The sequence below is a fragment of the Octodon degus genome, unplaced genomic scaffold (assembly GCF_000260255.1).
Source record: "Octodon degus isolate 3935 unplaced genomic scaffold, OctDeg1.0 scaffold00005, whole genome shotgun sequence".
Classification (NCBI taxonomy): Eukaryota; Metazoa; Chordata; class Mammalia; order Rodentia; family Octodontidae; genus Octodon; species Octodon degus.
Genome location: NW_004524581.1, coordinates 8,617,524 through 8,631,944, shown reverse-complemented (window position 1 = coordinate 8,631,944; position 14,421 = coordinate 8,617,524). Strand labels below are relative to the sequence as shown.

Sequence of the window (14,421 nt, the reverse complement as noted above, 5' to 3'; positions counted from 1 at the left end):
GAAGTTCTGGATATATTCATGTTCTAGCTTAGCTTGGAATTTCACTTTCTTCAAGGCAGTGGAGCCAGGGAAGAGCATGTCCATAAACTGGCAATAACCAGCCCTTCTTTGGGAGACTGCAGATCCAATCAGACCTCAATAACTTAGGGGACATTATTAATCCCATATTAGAACTCTGAGCACAACTGTTCAATCTTTGTCAGATTCAACTGCAGAGACTCATTGATCCAGGCCAGCATGTCATGTCGATTTAGATTATCACTGGTGACTGACGTTGAGTATATGTTCACTGCCATCTTCGGCTCTCAGGGGAACCGCGTGTACTGCCCGCGCCCGGCTCCGGTTCCGTCTTCGTCTCGTTCAAATCCATTAGGCTCTTGAGCGCCATCATGAGGGCGGTGCTGCTGCTGCACCCACTGACCTGAGCCTAGATTGTGTCCTGGCAGCGCCTGCCGCAAGGACTCAGTGTTTTGACAATTTAAAGAGGGAACCGGCCATCAGATGCAGGCATCCAAGAAGGCACACGACAGACTCTCAGCAGTTCAATAACAGTTGTCACACAGCAGTTCCCGTTGTATGACAAAGTTGAATTCAAGAAAGCACAGTTTATAGTAAGCGCACATGTGAAAGGAAATTCTGTCCCTAAGAACTAATGTTTGCTGGGGGCAGGATCGCGGATATAGCTCAGTGGAATAAGTGCTTGCCTGGCACTGAGTTCAATCCCTGGTACCACCAAAAATTAAATAAAAAAAGAAAGAACTAAATTTTGGAGTCTACATTGGTTCCTAGATCACTACTAAACAAGTTCCAGCCATTGACACTGCCCCGCAAATCCCTGAACTAAAAATTAATACCAGAAAGCCAGCTGTGGGTCCCGGGAGGTGTCAGGGGTTATGCCTGTCATTCTGTCACTCAGGAGGCTGAGGCAGGAAGATCACTTCAAGTTCAAGGGCAGCCTGAGGTACAAAGTGAGTTAAGGCCAACCTGAGATATCTAGAGAGACTTTATCTCAAACAGAACAAAAATTAAATAAATAACATTAAAATAGAGAAAAGGGGCCTGGGGATGTAGTTCAGAGGCCCAGTGCTTGCCTAGCATGCACAAAACCACAGGTTTTATCCCCAGCACCACAAAATCAAATAGGCCAAACCAAAATGGATGGCTTTGTTAAAATTACACAGGCATTAAAAATGTCCAGGGCCGGGGAGACAGCGCAGTAGAATAAGTGCCTGCCTGGCAAGCACAAGTTCCGTCCTGAGTTCCATCCCGGGTATCGCCGAAAAAAAAAGGTTTTATGGAAGCACTACAAGGGCCTGTGGGCTGCTCTGTCCAGCACAATGGGCAGTGTGCATGACACTCACAAGTGTGCTTATTAGTTTTAAATCAGATGCAAACTGAAAATAAACTGAATATTCATCATCCAAGATACCTGAGTAAGTAAGTTGTATCCATCGTGCAGATTAGGAAGCAGCTTAATTTTGTATTTATTTGTTTATTTTTGCAGTACCGGGGATTAAACTCCAGACCTTGCGCTTGCCAGGCAAGCGCTTATTCTACTGAACTATTTCCCTGGCCCTAGCAGCTTACTTTAAAAGCTGTGCATGGGCTGGCCTGATAGCTCAGTGGACTAAAGCACTTGCTTAGGCAGAGCACAGCAGCCAGGGTTCGATTCCCCACGTGCCATGCTGGCCCTGCCTCTGGGCATGCTGAGACAGCAATTAAGACTGGATGTGGTGGTGTGTGCCTGTAATCCCAGCACTTGGGAGACTGAAAACAGGAGGATCACTATAAGTCTAATCTACATAGTATGACCCTGCAGACCCTGCAGGCCCTGTCCTAAATACAGAATAAATAAATAAAAGCTGTGTGTGTGTGTGTGTGTGTGTGTGTGTGTGTGTTGTGTTGCGTTGTTTTGTTTTGAGACAGGATCTTTGTAGTTCAGACTGCCCTTACATTCAGTAGGTAGCCCAAGGTGGCCTCAAATTCATGAGGATCTTCCTGCCTCAGCCTCTTGAGTGCTGAGATTATAGGCATGTGCCACCATGCCCAGAAGCTTTCTTTTTTAAAAGGGTATTTCTAGCTGAGTGTGGCAGCACATGCCTGCAATCCCAGCACACTGGAAGAGTGAGACAGAAAGATCACAGGTAGAGTTCTGTCTGGGCAATTCAAGTGCTTGAATGAGAGATCCTGTCTCCACAGCAAAGCAAAAATAAAAATCAAAATAATTTTTTAAAAATTCTGGGGATGTAGCTTAGCACAAAGACCCTGGGTTCAATCCTAAGTGTCAAAGAAATGGGGATCAGGGAGGAAAAACAAAATAAAGGTATTTCTCAAATTGCTAAGAAAATATTACTTACAATAAAATAACTTTTTTTAAAGAAAGGAAATAAATGCAATTGTGTACATGAGAGAGAGATGTTCAACAGATTCCAAAGCTGAGCCACAGATTAGAAGAGCTCAATGCTAAGGTAATGCCTTAAGGTCCAAGTCACTGTCCACCTGCCTGTGCAGGTCAAAGGCATGGTCTCCAACTGCCCAAACACAAGACCAAAACAGAAAGCCCAGACAGACTCCAAAGGCTTCTCACTAAGTGAGGGACTGGAAACTCCCTTAAGGGAGACACAAGAAAAGGTTGGAGGGGAATCTCAAGACCAGGGGCAGGACTGACGGGAGGAGCCGCTTGCTGGACCCCCAAGGCTGTGTGCAGCCTGCGTCAGGGATGAGTCCACCCCACCTGTGCGCATGCCTACTGACTGCTGCTGTCCTTCTCTTGCCGCCACCTGGTCACTGAACTGGGCAGGGATGGCAGGTCCTGGGTGCCAACCTGCACCTTCATCCTGCAGACTAGGGGATTGCCCAGGAAGGAGCTGCTCATTGGTACTGTAAAAGGTCTGCTTCTCTGGAAGCAGACATGCCCATTCATCATGATCAGACATTGCCCTGATGTCGCCTCTAGGTGTACAAGTAGGGGGGACCCCAGAGGAGTGACTCTGTGCCACGCCCACCAGGTTCCCAAGAGATGGTCCTGGCTGCACCCTGCAGCTAGTAGTGACTGCCACACACGTGTGGGGACGCCACCGGCATTGCCATGGCAATCCCCAAGAGCTGTGCTCACTTCCTCTGCTCCTTGCCAAGCAACTTCTCCCCTCCAGCTCCCCTGAGGGTAGCCTAGAACTCTTCAGGAGCACTGGGAGTCTCCTTTCATCCGGGAGCCCCCTTGGCTGCCGTCCCAGTGCTGTGGTCACCCTGCCTCAGCCCAGCAGTGAGGCCAAGGAAGGGAGAGCTGCTTCTGGGTCCCCTTGGGAGCCAAGGCGCAGCACAGCGGCTTGGTGATGGAGCCTGGCCTCTGTAAAAGCTGCTCCTGCGTGCTCACTTCTCTTACCTCCAGAGTGGTTTTCCCAGCACCATTCATTAAAAAGCCCGTTTTGGGGGCTGGTGAGATGGCTCAATGGTCTGAAGCACCTACTTGGAGCAGGCTTGGCAAAGCACGGGGACCGCGGTTCAGTCCCCCAGCACCACATGCCAGCCAGCCCTTCCCCTTGGTGGGCTGAGCTGGCCACACACACACAAAATAAATAAATAAATAATTTTTTTTTTTTTTTTTTTTTTTTTTTTTAAAAAAGGCCGTCTTTCTTCCACTATAGGTTTTTGGCCCCTTTATCAAAGGTCGGATGGCCTGCTGTGTCAGGGTTGTCTCTACACACTCTCCTCCACTCCGCTGAGCCTGGGTCGGTCTCCGTGCCAGCGCCAGGCTGCTGTATTACAATTTCTTTTTAGTATCACTTCCAGTCTGGGACTGAGATGCCCCCTGCTTTGCTCTGCTTGCCCAGGATTGATTGCTTCCGCTGTTCTTGGTCTCTTCAGTTTCCATAGGAATTTTAGGATTGCTTTGTTCAGTTCTGTGATAATTTGATTAGGATTATGCTAAATCAGGCTATGAATTTCAGAGGTATGGCCATTTTGACAGTATCAGTTCTGCCTACCCAGCAACAGGGATGTCTTTCCATTTTCTGATGTCCTCCTCTGTCTCCTTTTTTAGAGTACTGTACTACTTGCTGTAGAGGTCTTTTATTTCCTTACAGTCCTAAGTATGTTTGTTGGTAATACTATGGGGTTTTTTTTTTGTTTTTTGGGTTTTTTTTGCAGAACCAGGGATTGAACTCAGGCCCTTGCCAGGGAAGTGCTTATTCCACTGAGCCATCTCCCCAGCCCCAATACTGTGAATGATATTTTTTCCCTAACTTCTTTCTCGGTGGGTTCAGTATTGTGAAGGAAGGCTATTGATTTTTCTGTGCTGATTTTGTAATCTGCTTCACTACTGAATTGGGTTATTCTGTCTTTGTGGATTTTGGAGGGTGTCTATGTAGAGAATCATGTCTTCTACAAATAATGATAATTTGACCTCATTTATTCCTCTTCCCTGCCTAATTGGCCTGGCTAATGTTTTGAGTACTGTATTGAACAGGAATGGCGATAGTGGACATTCTTGCCATGTTTCTGATTTTAGAAGGAAATTCCCTCACTTACTATGATATTAACAGCAGGTTTATAAAAAATGGCTTTTCGGCTGGGGAGATGGCTCAGTAGAATAAGTGCTTCCCTGGCAAGCGCAAGGGTCTGAGTTCAATCCCCGGTTCCTCCAAAAAAAATAAATAAATAAAAAATGGCTTGTATCAGATTTTTTTTCAGCACTGGAGATTGAACTCAGGACCCTATGCTTGCTAGGCAAGCACTTATTCTACTGAGCTATCTCCTTGGGCCCTAGCTATCTCCCAAGGCCCCCCCCTTTTTTTTTCTTTCTTGATTTTGGAAAAGATGTTGAATTTTGTGAAAGGATTTTTCTACACCAAGAAGTATCTGATTCTGACAGTCCTAGAACTTAACACTAAGAAACAATGCCTTAAAAAAAAAAAAAGAAACAATGCCTTTCATATATGCTTGGCAAGCATTAGGTCCTGAGTTCAATTCCTGATACCTCAAAATAAAAAATAAAAATATAATATTAAGTGTGACTATTCCAGGGGCCGGGGAAATAGCTCAGCAGTATATGCTCCTTCCTGCCTGGAACACACAAGGTCCTGAATTCAATCCCTGGTACCTGAAAAAAAAAATAATAAAGTTTTAGGGCCACAGAGATAGCTCAGTGGTCTAAGTATCTGCTTAGGCAAGCTCAAGGACCGGGGTTCAATCCCTGGTACCACATGCCATGCCAGACTGGGCGTGGTAGTTCTTGACTATAATCTCAGCACTGGAAAGGCTGAAACAGGATCACCACGAGTCTGAGGTGCGTAGTGAGTCCCTGTACCAAATACATAAAATTTAAAAAAGAAAAGTTTTAAGTGTAATTATTCCTACTGCTCAGTAGTCAACCCCTGTAGTTAAATAATTTCATCAACAGAAATTATGTGAACATGAAAATTAAGCAATGTCTCCTTGAATAATTAAAGAATCATAGAAGAAAAATAATAATAATGTTATCAATAAATTCCTGCTGCTGACCCCAGAACACTGCTGACCACGTGAACAGCAGCTTTTGGGGCTCCGGCTGAGGCCATTTCTGCTGGGCAGCAGCTGCACAGGCCTTTGCCATCTCCTCCGCTGACCTAGAGGCGTCTGCCTTCCTCCACGCACCCAGGGATGACTCAGGAAGCCGCCTGGAGGGCGTGTGGCCACAATTCAAGCCAGATGATTTGAACGCACCCTTATATTTGGTACGCACGTCCTGTTGAGTTCGTGAGATAAAACAGGTTGTTTCTGAGTTAAGAAGATACAAGGCAGGCCGGTGGAAAAGCCTAATGTTTTACAAGCCGGGACACAGGGGCTCATCCTCAATGAATGAAACTTAAAACTGCTTTTCCCAAATAAACTTGGGAATCCATTTCTCCTGAAAAGAAACAATTAATTAATTATTTTTTTTTTTGCAGAACCGGGGATTGAACTCAGACCCTTGCGCTTGCCAGGGAAGCACTTATTCTACTGAGCCATCTCCCTGACCCCGAAACAATTAAATTTTTATGGACTACACATACTGGAAAACAAAACAAATGAAGGACTCCCTATTCAGAAGCAGAGCCCCTGAAGTCTGGGGTCTAATTAAGGCATTAAGTTCCCAAGAGTTTGGCACAATCAGTTAAGCAACTGGAGATTATTTGGTTTTGTTATTTATTTATTTTTACATAATTGTACTTTTTTTAATAGTGTTCAAGCAATAGAACTATTTTTTCTAGTTAGGGACTATATAGTTCAGACTGACCTTGAACTCAGAGATCCTCCTGCATCAGCCTCCCAGGTGCTGAGATTCCAAGCGTGCACCGCACACCCCTTTGGCCAAGCAACAGCTTTTGGGAGGACGTGAAGAATGCGAGAATCATCCACACAAGCTTGGGGCTAGCGATGAGTCCTCTGATAGCAAAACCTGACTACAGTGGCAACAGGAAAGGCAGAGTGATGTAGATAACCAGTGGAGAAAAAGCAGCATGATAGCTCGGAAGGAAGTGGGGAGAGCTCTGCCCTGAGTGCCGGCCTGGCTGCGGTGGCTCTTGTCACATTCGGCAGCTCACCATCATCCTGCATGTTCTCAGGTTTGCTTCTAAAGTTAATTTTTAAACCCCATTTTCACACAGGGCCTGTACGAGGCTGCCTCGCCATTTCCTGTAGATAAGAAACATTAATAGTGTGTCATGACCTTCCTGAGACAAAGGTTACTGGCTTGAAGAGCCCGACTGGGCGACAGTGCTCGAAGGGGGGACCCTGTGAACTGCGATCTCTACAGCACTTCTGATGCAGAGCTCCTGGTTGCTTTCTGAAATTGTTTTTTCCCCAATCCAAGGCTTTCAAAAGTCAAAGTCTAGGGCTGGTGAGATGGCTCAGTGGTCTAAAGCACCTACTTAGAACAAGCTTGGCAAAGCACAGGGACCGCGGTTCAATCCCCAGCACCACATGCCAGCCAGCCCCGCCCCCTGGTGGGCTGAGCTGGCCACACACACACACACACACACACACACATAAATAAAATAAATAAATTTTTTTTAAAAAGTCAAAGTCTAGTGGTCAGGTGTGGTAGTGCATGGCTGTAGTCCCAGCACTTGGGAGGCTGAGGCAGGAAGATTGCTGTGAGTTCGAGGCCAGCTTGGGCTGTAAAGTGACTTCAAGGACAGCCTGAACTTCACAGTGGAACCCTATCTCAAAAAAATAAAATAAAAATAAAAATAAAAAATCTAATAATAGGGCTGGGGTGTCATGCAAGAGTAGAAATGTGTTTAGCACGTGCAAGGTGCTGGCTTTGATCACCAATGTAAAGATGTCTAGTATGGGTAAAATTAAGGATTATAAGTGAGGAATTAACATAATGGCTTTACTAGATACACAAAAAAAATAAAAATAAAAATAGGTCTATGTATATACTGCTGTTTACAATACAGATGCATCTCTCTATATGCACTGAGCCATTTACAATATTATTATTACTCTAACATAGTTAACTTGTGATTAGTAATTGTGATAATACAAAAATCGACTGTGCTGAAGGTGGCTGTACAAAGGTTGGAAACACTAAAATAAAAATGAAATTAAAAAAAAATGTATATAGGGCTGGGGATATAACTCAGTGGCACAACTGCCTACCAGGTCCTGAGTTTGATTCTGGGTACCAAAAAATAAAATCTATGTATAGCTATACAGTGGTACCCTAGTTCACGAATCTAATTCTTTCTACAATTCTGGTCACAAACAGAGCTGAACAATGTTAGCTCCATGTTGACCTTATGGGGAAATGTGATTCAGTTCTGATCCAATTTGGTTTGTGAGCAGAATCATGGAAAGAATTAAATTTGTCAACCGAAGTACCACTATAATTACATTTGGCCAATGTGTGGTTTTATTTTATTTATTTATTTATTTATTTATTTAATTTTTGGCAGAACCAGGGATTGAACTCAGATCCTTGCGTTTGCCAGTCAAGCACTTATCCTACTGAGCCATCTCCCCGGCCAATGTGTGGTTTTAGACTTAAGCCTTCTTCACAACTGTTTGTATTGTGTTGACTTCCCAGTAGTTTCACTTAAGATGCTACTGCCCCTTAAGTCCATTTAGACTAAGCCGACAGAACCTAAACTTTGCTAATTTTTAAAAGGATTCTCATTGGCTGCTGCCTGCTACCGCTAGTGGAAGATGGTGAAAGGCAGAGTGGGCAGAAGGCAGAGTGGCAGATCTGGAAACCCAGCGCTCAGACACCTACTTCACTCCCCAAAGACGACACCTGAGATCTTCAGTAACTGATTGCCAGCTTCAGCCCTGTCTTCTGATTCTGACACTGTTTCCTCACAATGGTCACTTCTGCTACCCATACTTTTAATAGAACTTCTAATGTGAAAAAAGAAAAAGCTCATATTGAACTTGGTTCTAATAAAACCCTGCCACTTACTACATGACCTTGAGCAATGCTTGCTCAGGGTCACATTCTATGACAAAGCATAGCAGTCCCAATGTCATAGCAGTTTTGAGAAAATGGCCTGTGACGATGCACATACTTAAAAGAGCACTCTGGGTAGACAAGCCAGCACAGGGTTCAGTGACATCAGCTTACACAGAGGCTCAACAGCAAATCAGCAAAAGTAGGAGCTGGAAACAAGGGCCCATCTGCTTTTGTGAGTAAAGTTCATTAAAACACAGCCATGAGTTCACTTACACAAGCCGCTCTCAATAGCAGCTTTGAATGGTTTTGACAGAATGTACTGTTTGCAAAGTCTGGAATACTTACCATCCGCCCCTTTACAGAAAGAGGCTGCCAACCTCTACAAATGGCATTTGAAATGTGAACGTATCTATTTCTTAGTCAAAAATATAAATGAAAATAAAAGCCAGGTGTATAAGCCTAGAACTTGGGAGGCTGAGGCAGGAAGATCGCTATGAGTTTGAGGCCAGCCTGGGCTACTAAGCAAGTTCAAAGCCAGCCTGAACTGCATAGTGAGACATTGTGTAAAAAAGACAAAAAATAAATAAATAAATAAATATGAGAAAAAGAAACCCCATTATCTAATAATTGATAGCATGGGCTCAGACTAGTTTGAGACCCAGAGATGAACTTTGTCTTTTATGTCTTTCTCTTTGTGCTGGGGACTGAACACATGGCCTTGTGCATGTTACACCCACACGCTACCACTAGGCTACATCCCGGCCCCAAATCCATTCTCAATGATTTCCCTGATATAACCTATGCCACAGGAAGGCTTTCAGATCCATACAGAAAGTTTTAATGTTTTTCTCAGACCGCTGTAGGATGGACAGGTAATGTGCAATCTCCTGCTAACAGGTATTCAATGTACATTGTTTAAACTGTTGGATAAATAAGTACAGAAAGTAAACAAATGCTGCCTTTAGCTCATTAGTTATCTAACTCTACCAAGATTAAGGGAACTGAAGGGGCCAGGGAGATGGCTCAGTAGAATAAGTACTTGCTTGGTAAGCACAAGGGCCTGAGTTCAATCCCTGGTTCTGCCAAAAAAAAAAAAAGAAAGGAACTGAAGTCAGGCATGGTGGTGGCACAAGCCTGCAATCCCAGTGCTCAGGGAGACTGGGGTAGGAGGATGGAAAGTTTGAGCCTAGCCTGGGCAACTTAATGAGACCCCAGGGGTTAGCGGAGGACCCCTCAGTGCAAAGACCCTGGGTCAGTCTTTAGTACAAGGGGAATAAAGAATGGAGGAAAAAAAAAAGAAAAAAGAAATTGCAAAGGTTTTTTGGGTCAAAGTAGCATTTTTATTAACTCAAGGGAAAGAGAACAGAAGGTCATTTTCTGGCTCTGGCAAGTCAGTACCTCTGGCCAAACTCTGCAGTGCTGCCAGCACTTCTAAGGGTTTGGGAATTAAGTGTTTCCTGTGCGATTTGCAAATTAGGACAGAATTCCTGAACCAACTATCTAAGTGACAGAGAGCCCTGTCACCTGGCGGCAATTCCCACAGTGATAGAGATGAAAACAATACAACAAACACATACAGTAGCTCCAGCAGACACAACTGCCCAAGTGTCCAGCACTGCCAAGAACTCCGACATCTGCAGCAGAATAACAATGCAAACGCGACACTGCCACGAGTGCAGGCTCACCCCAAACCAGTGTGTGTGCATCAGAACAAGGACTGAGCTGCTCTTTCCACGTGAAACTGAGACCACTGCCCACCACCTCCGGAGTTTCCTCGACAGCCCTGGACATCACAGCTCTGGGGCTTGCCCCACAGAATAGGGGCTGCAGCGGTTCTCAAGCTCTGTTCCAGAGAACCTCAAGCAGCAGTGGGAGGAGCTGCAGCCAAGTAATTCAGTATGGGACAATCTTTTCTTTACTTCACTTACTAATGTGCAGTGGAGTTTTCTAACGTTGTAGGAGATATAAGAATCAAACTGGGGCTGGTGAGATGGCTCAGTGGTCTAAGGCACCTACTTAGAACAAGCTGAGCTAAGCAAAACACAGAGACCACTGTTCAATCCCCAGCACCACATGCCAGCCAGCCCCGCCCCCTGGTGGGCTGAGCTGGCCACACACACACACACAAAATAAATAAATAAATAAATAATCTTTAAAAAAAAAAAAAAAGAATCAAACTGTTGGGGCTGGGGAGATGGCTCAGGAGAACAAGCACTTGCCTAGCAAGCTCAAGGGCCTGAGTTCAATCCCCAGTTCCACACACACACAAAAAAATCAAACTGTTTCCTATAAATCCAGATGTTAAAATTATTTGGGGGGCAGGGGGAAGCTGGAGCCAGGCATGGTAATGCACACCTGGAACTCAGGAGGCTGAGGCAGGAGAATCATTTGAGTTTGAGGCCAGCCTGAGCTATATAGTGAGAACCTGTCACAATCAACCCTCCAAAAACAAACCATGCCATAGATATTTTCACAAAAGGTTATGTTCAAATGCAATGGGTGTGTCATTTTTAGATAAACTGTTAAAATTTCTCAAGGTCTCACTGTCAGCCTGCTCTTGAACTATGTAGCCCAGGCTGGCCTCGAGCTAGTCACAATCCTCCTGCCTCAGCCTCCTGAGTGCTGGGATTACAGGTGTGTGCCGCTTTGCCCAGGTAAAATATCTCAACTTCAAATTAGGTACAAATAGGAAGATATAACCCTCATTTCATTAAGAAAAACTCTTTGGTCCTCTGTAATGTTAAGTGCAAAGGGGCCCTGAAAACAAAAAGTCTGAGAAGTACTCAGAGAAGCGTTCTGAACTCTCAAGCTCAGAAAGTAGATGCGGGAGTAGTGTTTAAGGGCCAGAATATATGAACAGAGAGGCCAGGGCTACAAACAGGCAGCAAGATTTTCTACTGATAAACACAGATAAAGTCTTTTTGTGTGTGTGTGCAGGGTCCCACTATGCAACTCGGACTCGTAGTGATCCTCCTCTTGATTTCTTCCTCCCTAGTGCTGGGATTACAGGCGTGTGTCACCACGCTCAGACTCCATTGCTGGCTCAGCACACCCAGGGGCAGGGCTGGCGCGGCATGCAGTGCCAGGCATCAAACCCTGGCCCTTGCACTTACCTAAGCAAGTGCTTAGTCTACTAAGCTACATCACCAGCCCTAACACAGGTACAGTCTTAAAAGTATGGTCACTGGGCCAGCGAGATAGCTTAGTGGACTAAGTGCCTGCTTAGGCAAGCACAGGGATCAGGTAATCTCCTGCACCATGGGCCACACCAGCCCCACCCCCAGGAGCGCTGAGCCAGCCGCCGAGATTGGGCGTGGTGGCACACACCTATAATCCCAGCACCGGGGAGGCTCAAAACAGGAGAATCAGAGTCTGAGCTGCATGGTGAGACCACATACCAAGTACATTAAAAAAAAAAGTATGGTCACTGTAGACACTAAATGACAAATAGCAGAGCATGTCGATGGCCACTGGGACAAAGACTCGGTGAAGGGCCACTGTCTATTATACTTAAATTATCCCCTCTGAAATCAAGTTCAACAGAAAGAGGCCTAAGATTTATGACAGTAGGCCCTAGAGTTAGCACTCTCAAATCTTACCACACAGAAAGAGCTTCGCAAATAAATAAAGAAAAAAAGTGAAGCCAAGCATAGTGGCACATGCTTATGACTCCAGCCATCTGGGAAGCCTGAGACAGGAGGATGGGGAGGGAAGCAGAGAAGAAGAAAGAAGGTGAATAAATATACAAACGAGATTATGTAGTTGCATAATGTTGGGAGAAAAATGGCTACATCAAGAAAGGTAGCCAGGCGTGGTGGTGGTGCACACCTGTTATCCCAGTATTTGGGACGCTGAGGCAGGAGGATCACTGCAAGTTCGAGACCAGCCTCGGCTACAAAGTGAGTTCAAGGCCAACCTGAACTACATAGTGAGACCCTGCCTCAAAAGACAAGACAGTCGCAGAGATGACGTTAGCTATGCTGCAGTGATATCACTATTCTTTATTCTTTTTTTTTTTTTTTGGCGGAACTGGGGATTGAACTCAGATCCTTGCGTTTGCCAGTCAAGCGCTTATCCTACTGAGCCATCTCCCCGGCCCCACTATTCTTTATTCTCAGTAAAGCTCCTTCCCCTCTGCCACTTGATCTTCCTCAGTCTGCTGAAATAATTTTATGGAATAGCAGTCATCGCACCTCAAGCTTGACATCCTAACCTCAGAGTGACCTAAACAGAATTCTTGATTCCAGCTCCATGTCCCCCATAAAAATGTGTGCCTGCACACTCTAACTCCACACTGCTCCTGAACTCCCTCACGCCTGTATCAAACCCTTCAGCGCTCTATGGTCCTGCCTCTCAACTGGACTCATCTTAATAAAACCTACCTTGTCTCCCTGCTGGGTCTGTCCCCCTTCAACCTATCCTCCCCCATACCCAGAGGAGTTTCCTAAACATTCTAAGCAGATCACATTATCATCTGTCCAAAGTCCCACTGCACTCAGGACAAAGGCCAGGCTCGAAGCCCCTGCAGGTCGGCTCCACCACGCGCCTATTGCCTGGTGCTCCTCCCCGGGCTTGTTCCCACCCACTCTCCACAGCAGGCTCCAGCCACCATGCCACAGCTGTTTTCCTCCCCTTGGGGTCAATTCCCTGCCACCTTCCACCTTCTCCAAGGTCACCAGAGCGGGAACAGAGCCCTTCCCATGGTCACTGTATCATTTGGTTTTCCTTGCTTAACAGCGCTTATGATGTCATCTTCTTTACTTGCCCCACTGGAGCAGGACGTGTTTTCCTGTTCATCTCTGTGTACTCCATGCTTAGAAATGCAAAACCAGCCAGACATGGTGGCGCACACCTGTGATCCCAGCACTCAGGCGGCTACTGTTCACCTTGAGTTCAAAGCCAACCTGAGCTAGAAAGACAGTTCAAGGCCAGCTTGAAATGCATAGAGAAACCCTGGCTCAAAAAAAAGTGAGACCAGGGGCCAGGGAATCGCTCAGCACGGCGGCTGCCTGGAAAATGGTCCTGAGTTTGGTTCCTAGTTAATAAAAAATAAATGAAAATTTTAAAAAAATGAGACCAGTGCTTCACCACCAGAGAACTTTAATATTAAATATTGAGTAAATCACACACTGCTGTTACAGAGGTTTTTCTTGCCAAACTGAACTCAAGGGGAAAACAAAGTGATTAATGTATACATACACACAAAAGTGTATGTTGTGTGTGTGTGAACATACATATAAATGTGGCTACTAGGTGACTACTAGGCCACCTAGTCCTAGGTATTCAGAAACAAATAGGCGGGCTGGGGATTTAGCTCAGTGGCATGAGACTGCCTGGTAAGTACAAGATCCTGAGTTCAATTCCTGGTACCAAAAAAAGAAAGAAAGAAAAAAATAGGCAAACCGGTGCAGAGCTGATTCTCCACACTGAACTTCCCAGCTCATGTAAACTGTATGTTTGGGTTTTTTTTCCGGTACCGGAGATTGAACTCAGGACCCTGCGCTTGCCAAGCACAGATCTTATGTTCATGCGAGATAACATCTTGATCCTGCATTTGTTTAAAACTAAATTAACAATGCTTATGACATAATATCATTTTTCAATCGTGCTTAAAGTTTATAAATATAGCAGGATCCTCTGATGAGAAGCTGCAGCCAGTGAGAATTTCTGGCACACAGTACTAGCTCAGTAAGAATTTATTCAGTGAATGGTATTTTAATGTCTTCTAAGTGTGTCATGTTACTGAAGAAATAGTCTTATTCAAAAAATAAAACTCAAGTTATACAACGAAGTAAAAGAAAAAATCGGAATTTTTAATAGTTGACACAAGTCAGTTTTATTATATTTCCAAGGATCTTTTCCCCCTGTAACTGAGACAAACTATTTTACATCACTTTACAACAATATAACTTAGTTTTTAGTATTTTCAAAAGGGAAATATTTCTTTGGGAATTTAGGAAAGTAAATACTATACAAAGAATAACTAGAGGCAGTTTTTTCAAATATAA

The 14,421-nt window shown here is 44.8% G+C and overlaps 1 protein-coding gene across 1 annotated transcript in view; it reads right to left on the bottom strand.

The window, feature by feature from the left end:
* Positions 1-14,421, bottom strand: part of Kif1bp (KIF1 binding protein) — a gene marked incomplete at its 5' end in the record, with an annotated part of 88,454 nt that overhangs the window by 39,533 nt on the left and 34,500 nt on the right. The gene's annotated exons all lie outside the window — the stretch shown is intronic.